Genomic DNA, 14,817 nt, shown 5'->3' with positions numbered 1-14,817 from the left:
CAAAAAAAAAAACTACACCTGCATGGTGCAGCATTGTCTTAAAGGGGTTGTACACCCTGTACAACCACTTTTACCTACAGGTAAGCCTATATTAGGCTTACCTGTAGGTGCTTGAAATTAGGTTTAGGAGATATTTACAAAAAAGCCAAGCGCCGTTGACAATGGCACATGCGCCAATGTCTACGGCGCATGTGCACTTAAGAAGGGGAAGATCGTGCCATTTCTAATAGGGGTCATGCCGTGATTGGCGGCTCCCGCGCACATGCGTGGGAGTGACGTCACGAGACTCCGGCCAGACACAGAGCCGGAGTTCGCGGCCCCGGAAGGAAGAGGGGTGAAGATGGACGCTCGCTGCTAGTGGGGACAGCAGTGACATCACAGGCTTCAGTATCAGATAAGTGACACATAATGGGCTACTATACGATGCATAGTAGCCCATTATGCTTTACCTTTGCAGGGAAATAAAGAGGAAGTTAAACCCACCAGGGTTTACTTCCTCTTTAAGACAGTGGAGATTTTAAAATCTATATGGACACAATAGCATCTTTATGCTGTTGTGCCGATATAGCTGCTTTTGTGCCCATATAGATGCTGGTGTGCCTCTATATGGGTGCAACAGCATCTATATAGGCAAAATAGCAGTTATATGGGCACAATAACATAAAGATGATATTCTGTCCATACTGTATAACTCCTATTGTGGCCATACAAATGCTACTGTCTCCTATTGTGCCCAGTAAAACTGACCTTGCAGCACTGCCAGTGCCGGGACAAGGTTATCTGGTGACCAGGGCGAAGACGCCAAACTGCACTAAAAATTAGTCTTTAGTTAGCCTAAAATACAGAGTTCTGGTAAAATATTAACAGCTACATACAGAATGCCCAAGATGATTTCTACTGAGTGAGAGAGAGATTTTTAGACTTTTTTACCTGACCTTAAAGAATATGTAACTGATCACATGCTTGGTCAGAAATTAATTCTTGCAGACGCCCACCTCCTTTGCAATCAAAACATGTAGCCTTAAAAATGTCCATTACAGATTTGTAATAAGCCTGAGAAGTAGTATAATTGTCCTGGTCTGGGGTCTTATCAGAGTTGCTGGATACTGAGAATTAAACAGTAATCTGCAAGCACTGATTGCAGACAGACCATGACACTAACCCAGCTTGTTCTACAAATATAATTTAGCACTTCACCCTAATGGCAGCTTCCATGGCTTGATTCAGGAACTTCTTAGCTGGCCTGGGGTGAGTTCTGGTGACTGTTGGGCTGGACAGTGGCTGGATCACAGTCAGAGCCTCACTGCTGCTCTGACTGTGATCACTCTTGACTTGGACAGCAGCCAAACCTGGGAGGATCGTCCTTCTCCTGTCTGGTATGGCTGCAGCTACAGAGAAGGAGGCAATCACAGCCTCAGTTCAGTGTGCGGGTTGTATCAGAGTTCAGAGCATGGGGTAGTGTGACAGCTGGGCAAGTTGCTGAAGAGCTTCTCCTGAGTGTCATGAGCATAGTGGAGCTCGCAATATGGCGCCCCCTCTCCTCCCCACCGTGCCTGCAAGGACTGCTCATGGACACCAGTGTCTGTGTGCAGACACCTTGCCAATTCCAGGGGGGGGCACTTGACCCCCCTTGCCCCTACCTGCAGATGCCCATGCCGATGAGCTTGGGTACATTTTTGAAAGGCAGGTTGGGACCAGGTACCACCTGGCGTATACTTTGTACCCTGCTTCAATCAGAGCAACATTTAAAATACCTTTGTGAATATGGGAAGTCTCCTGCATGCACCTGTTTTCAAACACTATGTGTAGTGCTAGGTCTGAGCTGTTTTTCTGTAATGTTTTAAGAAAATTGTAAATTTGGTGTAAGTGAAAACTCTAAGTGGAGGGCCAAGCTGTTCAAAGTATAAAGGTGGATGTATCCCTCAGTGGCCAAGATAGTCATCTATACGGTAAAGTCCCTTTTCCAACCATCAGCCAAATCTAATTCTTATTTTTTGTATTCTTTTATGAGTTGCATATATGTATCCTGGAGCTGTTTTATTGGAAAAGGACAATAAACAACAGAAAGCTGTTTGCCTAAATTTGTCCTAGACGTTAAAGGAGAACACAGGCAATAAAGCAGGAAAGTATGAGGGGATGAGAGACGCCACACACCACTAGCCCAACAAGTACAAAGGAATGTGAACAGCCTCAGCATAGAGCTCCTCCTGAGCTCCGTACTGATGCATTTTGCTCCGCTCATTGGGGATTAATCATAGAGTTTTCTATGTGGAGCTCAAGGCTGAGACTGTTGGCATTTCTTTTTATTGAGCTAGTGGTGTGCAGCGTCTTCCATCCCCTCAAATTTCCCTGCTTTCTATATTAAGCATAAGAGAGCCCGCACCCTTATATTTCTGTGAGACACCAGATCTACAAATGCAGCTTGAGCAGTGCTATAAGTGGTATAGGGTATAGTGAACATGCAATAAGACCTTTTATAATTTAGGGCTGGGTTCACACTCTTGCGAATTGGATGCGAGATCACTGCATCCAGTTCGCAATAGCAGGAGATTGTGACCGGCTCTCTATGGAGACGGTTCACATATCTCCGATGCGGCTCCGGTGCGAATTTGCACAGGAGCCCTGTGCGTCTTTTGGTCCATTTCAGGATGCACAGGATCCCTGCGGTGAGCCGCATCGGCAGGCAGTGTGAACCAAGCCTAATGGTCCATAATACAAGGTGAGCAGTCATCCTTTGTCCTTTCAGTGATGAAACTTTTTCACTTGCATGAACACATTTTATGGACGATTTAATAAATTATTCCTATTACATATATATTGATAATTTTGGATTTAATTTTTGAGAGTTATTTTATGTTATTATAACATAAGCATTGTAAAGGACCAGTGTCAAATGTAGAGCTTTAAGGACACCGCCACTCGCTGGTTCTTCTTTTTAAGGGCTTTGTTTGCCCATTTTTATTAAAAGCAAGTTCAGCAAACAAACATAGGTTTCCCTCGCAGGGGTTTTCAGCATTTCTTTGTCCATCAACAAAATGACATTCAGCCTAGTTGGCTCTCGCATGCAGCACTGCTGCTCTGGCCTTACACTCCAGGCCCTTGTCTATCTCGTACAGACTGTTTCACCAACCACCTTGGTGCATATAGCTAGTAGCCTCTTGCTGCACTGGCTCCCCCGTGGAGTCTTCCTGACTCCTGAAACTCAGACTTCCTATCTGCCGGGGTGGAGCCCAGAACTATGATCAGGTTACTACTAAAAGCCCAGCACACAATCTAATGACCAATCAGTATGCTGGCTGTTTTCAAAATCAGGACCCAGGACTGGGCATTTTATCCCACCCGATCTCTCATAAATCCAGGGGCTTCAGGTCCTAAAGTGGACTTTTCTAAGGAGGAAACTGAAACTGAAAAGCCAGTTTCCTCTTCATGTTAAAAACTCCCTGGAGCCCCTTAACCCGTCCGGTTGTGGATTCTGGGTCACAACCTCCTTCTAGACCCTGGCAGGGCAACGCTCTGCCACATATCCTCCCCCCTGTTTCGACCCCGAAGGGGGCGTAACACACCAGCCAAACCTCTTAAAATTGGCGCTTCTGTGCCAGCTATCACCCACAAGGGCTAACCCCAGTGTTATCAGGTGACTTTCCCTATGTCCCCCTGCTACACTGACTTGGGTACTACAAAGACATCCTGGTGACTTTTTACGGGTGCGCTTCCAAAAACGCCATCTGCCCATTTTCTTTGGGGCCACACCTTCAAACACTTTAACACTAGGGGACTTACTAAGGACTTGGACCTTTTTTCCCAACCTTTTCCTCTTTACTTCTAAAGTGGTCAACTTTTTAAACACCTTTATAGCCATAAGTGCGGGCCCTTTTATTTGGGAATTAAACTCTTTTAATGACACCTTGTTAAGCTTTGGGCCAGTGTCCTCAGACCTTTTACTCTTGCAACTTGGGAGGTTCCTGGATCTCTGGAAATCTTTCCCAGAATTACACTTCTGAGCCTGTAGGGGGCCTAATTCTACTGCACCTATTCCCTCTTCTGTGTCTGTCATACCATTATTCCTCTTCCTGTATTTTTTAAGATTAACAGCAACCACGTCACCTTGACCATAGGCCTATCCTTATTTTTGTTGTTAGCCATGGTAACCGAAACATTTACCAGTGCGTTGCACTTTTTTCCTCATTGTCAGAAATATCACCACATTTATCAGAACTAATTTCACCAGTGTTCTGCAAGGTAGTGTCTGGAGCAGAATAGCACAAAGTGGGGTGGTTGTTTACCATGGCACTAACCACGAACTCCACTGCCACACAATCCTCTTCCAGCAACTGCCCTGATACCCGTTCATCATTATCTAATTTCACCTTTGGGTTGATGACTCCAACCACATCACATATGCTTGTGCCCTACGGCACTACAGCCCAGACTTCTGTACTGTCCAACAGTACTCCAGAGTGCCTCTCATACACAACCTCTGTATGACGCAATCCAGCACACTGTGAGATGACTTTCCATATTAACAACAATTGCATTAAATGCTTCCAATATTGGCAATCTCTGCATAGTACAGCCTGTAATACCCAGCTCCATTTATGCATACCCCGTGGTACAAGTTCTCCAAACGCAGGAGAGGATGGCAGGATATACACCAGCTGTACACTCCAACATTCTAACATTTCTCTCAGCATATCTGTCATAAAAAGGCACTGTGATTCTACACCTAAGACCTTCCTGGGGTCCTTCATGTTTCTGGGGATAGACCCATTTACTGATGCCTTAGAGGTGATGCTTCTTAGAGGGGCCTCCTCTCCGCTGGAAGTATCCAACACAATAACCTGGTGGTCTCCTAGAGTGCAGCCAGGTGCGGAAGTCACCAAAAAACTCTCAGGCTCAGTGTCAATGATCTGTTCCAGGACTTCTCTATGGATAACATTAGTTTGGTATACCACACCAATAACTCCTTTATGGGTTGTGGGCACAACCTCTGCTACATGCTCAATTTCCGTTGGCCCTTCCATCTCCTGAGAAATATCCTCTGCAACAGCAGCAAGCGAGCCCTTGTCCAAAAACTGCTCTGCAGTCCCTCCATTTAGCACAGCAGAAATTGTGTCCGCTCCACTGTTACACAGTGAGCCTTCTTTCAATAAAGCCAACAGACTTATCGCCCATCTGTCCCAGTCTACTTTCTCTGTGCTCCCATTAGATGTACTACGCAGTACCGCTCCAACTGCCAAAGGAGACACAGGACAGAGTGGCTCCACAGCAGACACATTGCACAAATCACTTTTGTTTAAACTAACCTGTGGCAAAACATTTTTAAACACAGCAGGCTGCAATACCATAACTTCCCCACCTTGCTTGGGTGGCGCTTCATTAAACTCATGAAGACTTTTGCTGTCAGCAGTGACAGACCACAGTAACCCATTATCACCACGTAATTTCAGACATTTTAGTTTTACCATTTGACACATTCTCATCACCAAGGTCAAGTACCCTCTTATCCATCAGAGCGGCACCACAGTTTTTTCAGGCAACCTCTGGCTCCAACACACAGAGCTCCCTGGAGGATTCTAGGGACACCTCTGCAGCCTTATATACTGTGGCTAAGGGGAATAGCATATCCTGCTTAGAGATCACCCCTACCTCATTAAGCATCACATTATCAGCATTAGTCAACTCAATAACAGTATGATCATACTCCTCAGTAAGTTTCACATCATCACATTCAATTTTGACACTTGCCTCCCCACTGGACAGGGCACTGCAGTGAGGCAAGTCCTTTTCTGCACCAACAGTGGATCTCCCCTCTGGGATCACTTCCACTTCAGTCTTTCCCATGACTTCAACAGCAACAGTCTTACCATTCTCTTTGGCAGGTGTTGAAAGTTTCAATTGAGGGCGTTGTCCCTTCTTTGCTGTGCTTTCACAAGCTAATGCCCCCTCATGGACACGGGGCGACATTGCATCCTTCTTGGATTTTCCAACATCCCCTGCAGGCTAGATTTCCTGTTGCCATGGGTAACAGCAGACCCACACACCTAGTCGTACCCCTTGCAGGATGCCGGATATGATGCCCTCTTCTCTGGGCTGACCACTTCATCCAAGCAGCCATAAGATGAAAGCACTGGTTTCTTGTGCTCTCTGTCACCCCCTGCTGGCTGAACATAATTTTCACCACGGTTGCCAGGGGTGACAACAGACACTTTTGAACCAACATCTTCACTCAAAATTTGAGCCACATCTCCGCTGCGGCCTTTCCTTTTCTGCAAATACACTTTCTCCGGTTGCTATGGGAGACCACATTTTCCCTGCTGAATTTTTTCAGTGCTCCCTAGATTGGATTGCTCCTAGGAAATTGTCATAATCATCTCGGTTATGACCCATCCAGCGGTACACCTCTTGGTACTCCTCCATCAGAAAAGGCTGTACCAACTCAACCCAGCGACCTTTGGGCCATCCTCTGTAGGAAGCACTCATCGCAAACTCACCCAAAAAGTCTTCAACATGTTCAAAAGGCAACATAGGCCATATGACGTCAGCAGCACAGATTTCTCCTTTGCTGCCACAGGCAACCGCAGCCATCTGCTCACTCCTTGCATTGTTTCCCAAACACAGATGCAGACTTTGGTGGACTCTCCATACTCATAGTCACCTGTGCAGTCATTGTGCCAGTGTTACTAGAGATAACCCCAGCCCTCTTTCCCCTTGGCAAACTCTGTTTAGGCATGTATGGGGTTCGATCAGGTGGTAACAACCCCTCCGGCCACAGAGCTGTCTCTCATTTCAGCAATCCTTACTTCTTTTAGGAGCTTTGCTCGCCCCATACACACAGAGTCACTCCAGAACAACTTTGAACAGTTCAGCAACAAATTGGACCACTGTCTCTTTAAGGCTAGTTACCTTTCTCTCTCTCGTGTGCAGGTTCTCCTCACCTGCACACACAGATTATGCAATCTCATGCACCAAAACACAGTTCATATAACAGATGAACTTACTTGATTGCAGGGATCTCGGATTGTGCCCGCATTCTCCACCATGTGTAAAGGACCAGCGTCAAATGTAGAGCTTTAAGGACACCGCCACTCGCTGGTTCTTCTTTTTAAGGGCTTTGTTTGCCCATTTTTATTAAAAGCGAGGTCAGCAAACAAACATAGGTTTTCCTCACAGGGGTTTTCAGCATTCCTTTGTCCACCAACAAAATGACTTTCAGGGTAGTTGGCTTTCACTTGCAGCACGCGGAGCCCTCCTGACTCCTGGTACTCAGACTTTCTATCTGCCGGGGTGGAGCCCAGAACTATGGTCAGGTTACTACTAAAAGCCTAGCACACACCTGACCAATCAGTGTGCTGGCTGTTTTCAAAATCAGGACCCAGGACTGGGGATTTCAACCCATCCGGATCTCTCAGAAATCCCAGGCTCCAGGTCCCAAAGTGGACTTTTCTAAGAAAGGAGGAAACTGAAAAGCCAGTTTCCTCTTCATGTTACAAGCTCGCTGGAGCCCCTCAACCCGTCCGGTTGAGAATTCTGGGTCACAACCTCCATCTAGACCCTGGCAGGGCAACGCTCTGCCACAGCATATACAGTATATCTTTCATTGCAATTTATATATTTAATTTCTTGAGCTCTTCTGGGTGTTTTTGGTATCACGGCACTTTTTTATACAAATATATTGGGTTAATTTACCACTAACCAGTCTCATGTTTGCTTATTGATGCCGAACCTTAGTTGTGTGCAGGGTATCTATATTTCTTCTCCCAGTAGCAGTGTAGTATCCATTTGCTTAACCTGGTGTGTTATTTGGGCTAAGTTTTGTTCTCAGAATGGAGGCAGAAGTACAGAGAATCCAATCTACAAAGCGGCTCCTGTGGGGGCAGTGCAACAGGTCCTTCTCCTTGCTCTGACATAGCCACATTCAGCAACAACTGTAGTACATAATAACTGTTTCATGTGACTTTTGACTGCAATGAATATCAGGAGGATGAAGCTGGGAGATGGGAAGGTTGTGCCCTCTTCTCCTTCCTTTGGTTATTGGGAAGAGAAAGATATTCATGTTCGGAGGAAGATGGATGTGCTCCTTCTGATGCTGCACTGGTTTTTAATTCCATGCCCTAAAATGGAGATAGGGCGGGTAGGCAGAGATGTCTGAGTGTGCTACCAGTGCTCAACTGCCTGTACATTACTATTGGGCTGTCTATGCAATACCACTGCGCTACATGAGTATTGCCACAGATTTGTGCAGTACTGCCTTTGGTCTGCACGTGACATCATGGCAGCCAAAACTATGCTTTGACTTCAGGGATGTACTGTACACTGGCAGCTCGGAGTGAAAACAGGACACAGTTGGTGCTTTGTTTAGTGTATCAATCTTCATAAAATCTTTGATAAACCCCTCTTAAAGGCCTGTCAATGTAAAACCATGCCTCTTGAAATATCAATATGTTGACCACATTTCTATTTCGGCATTAAGCTTATTTTAGCAGTGTACCATGTACACACCTATTATTTTTGCAGTGCACTATGCATACCGTTCCTTTCCTTCCCCCAAATTAAATCATAGGCCCATTAGACCAATTCCCAGCAATTACATTAAGTAACATGATACAGCATGTGTTATGTATTATGTTAAGTTCAGAATACATGATGTCTTCTGATTTTTTTTTTTTTTTTAACATTAAAATATTTCACTCCAGGTATAAAAAAAACAAGCTTCCATATAATTGAATAAACTGTAAAAAGGATAATGCTTAGCTAAATGAGCAATCTAAAAAAAATAAATAAACTGAATACTCTCCTTTCGATGAAAACAGTCCTTTTAGTTCCTGATTAGTGCAGCCCGAGGAGACGAATAATACTGTACAATCCTAGTGCTGTTTCAAGCTTGCTGTGAGATCAGAATTACAATTGCGCTGGACATCTTACAAACCAAAGCAAGCAAGAATGATTTGAGGACAAAAGCACAATTTTTCCTAAGGTACAATGTTTATCGTTTCTATTACCATCACGCCTCCAGCTTCTTTTCATTTTGCATTTCATGACATTATTTTACAGCCTTAGAATCAGAACAGATCTTCAGTTTTTCAGCAGTTGAGATAATAAAGGCAATCTAAACAGAGACAAGCTGCTTCTATATAATTTATTTGATTCCCAGATCTATACATGCCAAATTCTATAAACGAGTAAAGCTTTAGATGCTGCTCATAATTACATAATGTAGTTCAAAGGTTTTATGGCAGACAACTCTTTCAAAGAAAAGCATTTAACCAACACAAACCCAAAAAATCTCAAGATTGATAAGCATAGAGGAAAATTGGTGCCCGCTGTAAAACAGTAACACTTTTAAGTTTAGCAGAACATTTAAATGCAATTAACAGCATTGGGTAATTGGCATGAAACAATGAGTCGTAGAAATTGCTCAGGTTGAATACCTAAGGAAGACAAATTGGATAATTGGAAATCAAATGATGTTAAAAGGGTCTTTAACCACTTAAGGACCGAGCCTCTTTCTGAGATTTGTTGTTTACAAGATAAAAACATTTTTTTTGCTAGAAAATTACTTAGAACCCCCAAACATTATACATTTTTTTTCTAACAACCTAGAGAATAAAATGGTGGTTGCAATACTTTCTGTCACACTGTATTTTCGCAGCGGTCTTACAAGCGCACTTTTTTGGAAAAAATACACTTTTTTTGGAAAAAATACACTTTTTTTTGGAAAAAATACACTTTTTTTAAATAAAAAATAAGACAGTAAAGTTAGCCCAATTTTTTTTATATTGTGAAAGATAATGTTACGCCGAGTAAATTAATACCCAACATGTCACGCTTCAAAATTGCGCCCGCTCGTAGAATGGCGACAAACTTTTACCCTTAAAAATCTCCATAGGCGACATCTAAAAAATTCTACAGATTGCCTGTTTTGAGTTACAGAGGAGGTCTAGGGCTAGAATTATTGCTCTCCCTCTACCGATCGTGGCAATACCTCACATGTGTGGTTTGAACACCGTTTTTATATGCAGGCGCTACTCACGTATGCGTTCGCTTCTGCACACGAGCTCGGCAGGACGGGGGCCTTAAAATTTTTTTATATTTTTTTCTTATTTATTTTACCTTTTATTTTTACACTGTTCTTTAAAAAAAAAAATTGTGTCACTTTTATTCCTATTACAAGTAATGAAAACATCCCTTGTAATAGAAAAAAAGCATGACCTCCTAAACATGAGATCTGGGGTCATGATCTCATATTTACACTAAAATGCAATAAAAATAAAAAAAATAAAAATTTGTTATTTGCAAAAAAAATTTTTAAAAAAATGGCCCTTTAAGAGCTATGGGCGTAAGTGACGTTTTTACCTTGCTTCCGCTCTGCAATGGTATGGAGATGGGTGGGGGCCATCTTCCCCTCTCTCGTCTCCATACCCAGCCAGCAGAAGGACCCGATCGCCTCCGCCGCTGCCAACGGAGGGCACCGGAGCGCGGCTGGAGGGGGGCCCTCTCCCAACGCCGATAAAAGTGATCTTGCGGCGAATCCCCCACAGAGACCACTATTATCGGAAACTGGACCGCCGGCCGAAGAAGAGGATACTGGGGTTATGGCAGCTAGCTGCTGCCATAACAACGATATTCCACTTCAAAGTTAGGACGTATATCAGCATGCGGCGGTCCAGAAGTGGTTAAAAACACGAAATGGCTAAAATCACAGACAGCCCAAAGACAGTGTGCATTTCTTTCCTGCAACCTGCTGGAATTTTCACGATTCCCCCATCAACACAGACAGGGGGAGGGAGCCATTCCCGCTGGGAGAAGACAGTGATCATCGCTAGCCACTATAGCAGCCGCTTGCGATAATCGGAAGTGAATCCAGTTGGCTGGTTGAACCCAAGTTGATCGATAGATCAACCAGGTATGTTCAGCCTGCCCATTAATGGTTCAAATCTCAACCAGCTCTTGCCAAAGGTTCAAACCGTGTATGGCCGGGCTACCTCCAGCCAATTTTTGAGATGCCCCACTAGGAAGATTGTCCCTCACTTTCTTGTCTCATTAGTGAGATTTCCCTTCACTTCCTGCACAACAGGAAGGGAGATGAAATCTCTATAAAGTGAAGTATATTTCCTCAGAAAGGGAGTTGTCACTGTAGCATTTGAAGATTTACCATTTATTCCTATTCTAGTGACAACTCAAAATATTGTATTTTCCCCTACAATCAGTCCCAGTGAACAGATAGGATAAATCTACACAGTGGGGACACAGACAGCAATAAAAATCTGACAAGCGTTCCAACCCTTCCTTCTCTAACCAGAACTAAAAAAAAAGTTTTGGCTGTACAAAAACTTTACCGCTATCCTTTCCTCTATCCTTCAAGGTGCAAATATACTCCTTTCCCTTTGTTCCCCTATTGCTCTGTCTGAAAATCAGAATCAAAGTAAAATACCCTGTTCCTCTGGGTACAGAGAACACGTGCTCCTTTTCTTCCCAATTGATTGTGCAAGGTGCCCAAGTGGCCTGTTACCATCACATGGGGTGAGTTGAGATCCCTTAGTGTAAGCTCTAACTGGAAAGAGTTAGAAGTTATATAGGTCCTTTGTGAAACAAAAAAAAAGAAGTTATATAGGGTTTCTTCTTTTCACTCCTGGGGGGGACTATGAGGCGGTGGTGCAAACAGAAGGTAAGTATAAGCAGCTGAGGTGCTGACAGTTAAGAGAATCCACTGTTTTGTTTTGCATGAAAAGCAAGTATCTAGCTTGGCATAATCCTACAAATTCTTCCTTTACTGTAACAGCATTAAAAATAATTTGCTAATTTGTTTTCTGCCTCTGAGGGCCTTAATTATAGATAAGAAACCGCCTGCTATGGGCGGAAACAATTCTGATTGCTAACATACATGGAGCGATCAGATAGAAGAAGTAACAAAATATAGGCTGCTGTTAAAGAGATGATAGTCCACATGATAAATATCAATAAGTGGCAATTGCAAATCACTTTAAAAATACGTCTATGTCTCACCTGCAGTTGAGACCAATTAGAACCCACAAGTGTAATGCCTCGTTCACACAGAGTATACAAAACCATATGCCCATGGAGAACCGTGTTTACCTGCATAAGGATGCACAGGTGTTCTGTGCATCCCCGTGCAGGCAGTCCCATTGCTGTCAATTTGGATGCAGCAGCTGCACAGACACTGCTGCTGCTCCCAATACGACATCTATTATGTATGTTATATATGAAATGTTGTAGCATACCAAATTCACCTCACCCCCTCGAACGTTGCCCTTCATGCAACTAACAATAGTCCAACTTTACAGTGCCTAAAATCTCTGATCTCCTCTTGGTCCTGATACCACCTATCATGGATAGGGAAACTCAATGCCATCACAATGACAGTCCTACCAATGTTCCTTTATCTGTTCTGCACCCATCCAATCCCAGTTCCATCATACAACCTGAAATCTTTATAGAACTATGTCCCACAATTTATTTAGTCCAATAAAAAAACATGGATCTCAAAATACACAATGTTTATACACAAGAAGCAGGGCAGACTTGGAGTGCCCAATTTCGTCAAATACTTCACAGGCTTACAAATCACCCCATTAATCCCCTTGTACTCCACGCAACAGGCCCTTTTATGGGTCGACCTGTTTCCCCTTGCTCACTTCCCCGGATATCATTAAAGTCCAGACCAACTTCCATGGGCCCTCTAATGCGGCATACTCTTAATATATTGGGCACAAATATTTCATCATTTACCACCCCTTCTGGGCAATCCAAGTTCTCCCCAGGACTAGTCGCTCCTGGTGCTTTCCACATATTTCACTACGCCTACTCACTCCTTAATAGTTGCACCACTTATACTTGGGCAGAGATAAATATCATGCCCCATTTTCTGAATGTTTTCCCTTCCTGCGAATAAAACATTGACTTTCCACCATATTCACTAACACTAACACTTACTTTTTGAACATAGCTACTATCATACATCTTGCTTTCTCTCCCAAATTGATGTCCATCCTTTACTCACAACTAAACAATTCTTGTGCGCTAAAGATCAAGAGATTTGGTCAACAATGGCCTCCTGTTCTATTAACCTAAACACAACTGAATTTGCATTCATGACCATTGAAGATGGTACATGGTTTTGTCCCGATAAGCATACCTCCATCCGTCTCTTCCTAGCACGTGCTTTTGTGGCTGTTCCACCTTGGGAGATGTTTTCGACATATGATGGACCTGTCCCATGTTTGCAAGGTTCTGGACCAAGGTTCTAAAGCTGTTGCAGTCTCTGAGACCCTTGGCATTTCCTATTATATCCTACTACATTTTAAACCCCAAGGTTTACCAAGTCTCAATTCAAAATAGTGACCTATGTTCTGTTAATCAACAAAATACTATATCAAAAGTGCAGAAAAAGGAGTTTGCTCACTTTGCAGCAATCCACCAATGTATCAACATATTTTTATCAATAAAAACTCACTAGTATTCTTTTAGACACACATAAGAAATTCCTTAAGGTATTGGCTCAGTGGATTCAGTATGCTCATCCTTCAATGTTTTAGGCAAGTTATTCCTCTCTGTAGGTGCTGGGCCTCAAGGTCCTCATTTGGGTGTCATCAATAAACTTGTTCCTCTCCCCCGTCTTTCCTTATTTTTTCTCTCCTCTAACACTTCCTTATATCCCCTGCTGTGTAGATTCCTTTATATCTTTTTCTGATTTTCATCATGAAACAGATTCTACTATCCACCTGTACTTGGCACCACATCTTGGTCAGTTTCTAGTTAGCCACCAAATCCCCTACCAGTTAGTCACATATCACATTTATATTGCTTGCTTACTAATCTGAACATTAATGGATTTTCATTATGCTTATAAACGTAATTATGTTAATGGTGGCTGTAGTCCTTGTGACTGCATTGCCCATATCTACATCTTCATGTTATGATCAATATTTTTAACTACTTGTAGTATGGGTGTAACTTTAGTTATTGAATTACAAGAAACTTAGTAATAGTTTTAAGGTGATTACATATATATATATATATTTCTATATATGTAAAATGTATGTTTCTGAGCTAACAGATGGTCATTCACAGAGGGTCATTGTCTCTGAACCATTCTCTGTTTAGCCTGTTGTTAGTACCAGATTAAACCAGCTTTTCGCGCCTTATATCTAGCCTTTATAAAGTCAGACGACAGAGCAGGGGAGCGAACTGCGCTGAGGACGTAAGAGGTCCCAGATCTTGAACAGACTGTCGGCTTCCAGAACTATCTGAAAACTCAGAAGTTGAGAGGTTCCCTGGATTGAATGCTAAATTTATCCTGTATTGTAACATCTGTAATACATCTTTAATCGAAGCTAAGTAAATCTCTTTTATTACATTCTTTGTTTTGTGTGTTTTAATCATTGCATTTACTGACCACATATCTAAAAGGGTAAATATATAAATGAATCTATGAATAAATGTAACACAGAATTTAACCCCTTGTTACACTACTTTAATAAAAATTCAGTGAATGTGAAATGCTGTAGCATAACAAAAGTGGTTCAAGTTTTTGTTTTTTTGTCCTCTCTTTATACACACTCTTTACCATATCTATTTAGTTCTATTTTATGTCTGCCTTCTTTTTAACCTATTTTCTTATGCACTGCCAAAAGTTCGGTGGCCCTTTGTTGACAGGGATGTGAAGCCAAACAACTTGCACTTGCAAAAGGCCAACAAAAGTTCTAAGCAATGCCATAGCTTTTACCAGAGATAATCAGCTACTTCGTAATGCCATTTATTGGTTAAAAAATCCTCTCTGGATTAAATCAGGTCTAATAT

The 14,817-nt window shown here is 42.8% G+C and overlaps 1 protein-coding gene across 1 annotated transcript in view; it reads right to left on the bottom strand.

Moving 5' to 3' along the window:
* CAMK4 (calcium/calmodulin dependent protein kinase IV) overlaps window positions 1-14,817 on the bottom strand; it is a 341,896-nt gene that overhangs the window by 151,671 nt on the left and 175,408 nt on the right. The gene's annotated exons all lie outside the window — the stretch shown is intronic.

The sequence above is a fragment of the Aquarana catesbeiana genome, linkage group LG01 (genome assembly GCF_042186555.1).
Source record: "Aquarana catesbeiana isolate 2022-GZ linkage group LG01, ASM4218655v1, whole genome shotgun sequence".
Taxonomy (NCBI): domain Eukaryota; kingdom Metazoa; phylum Chordata; class Amphibia; order Anura; family Ranidae; genus Aquarana; species Aquarana catesbeiana.
The sequence above is the reverse complement of the archived record's forward strand: the minus strand, read 5'-3'. Positions and strand labels throughout refer to the sequence as shown.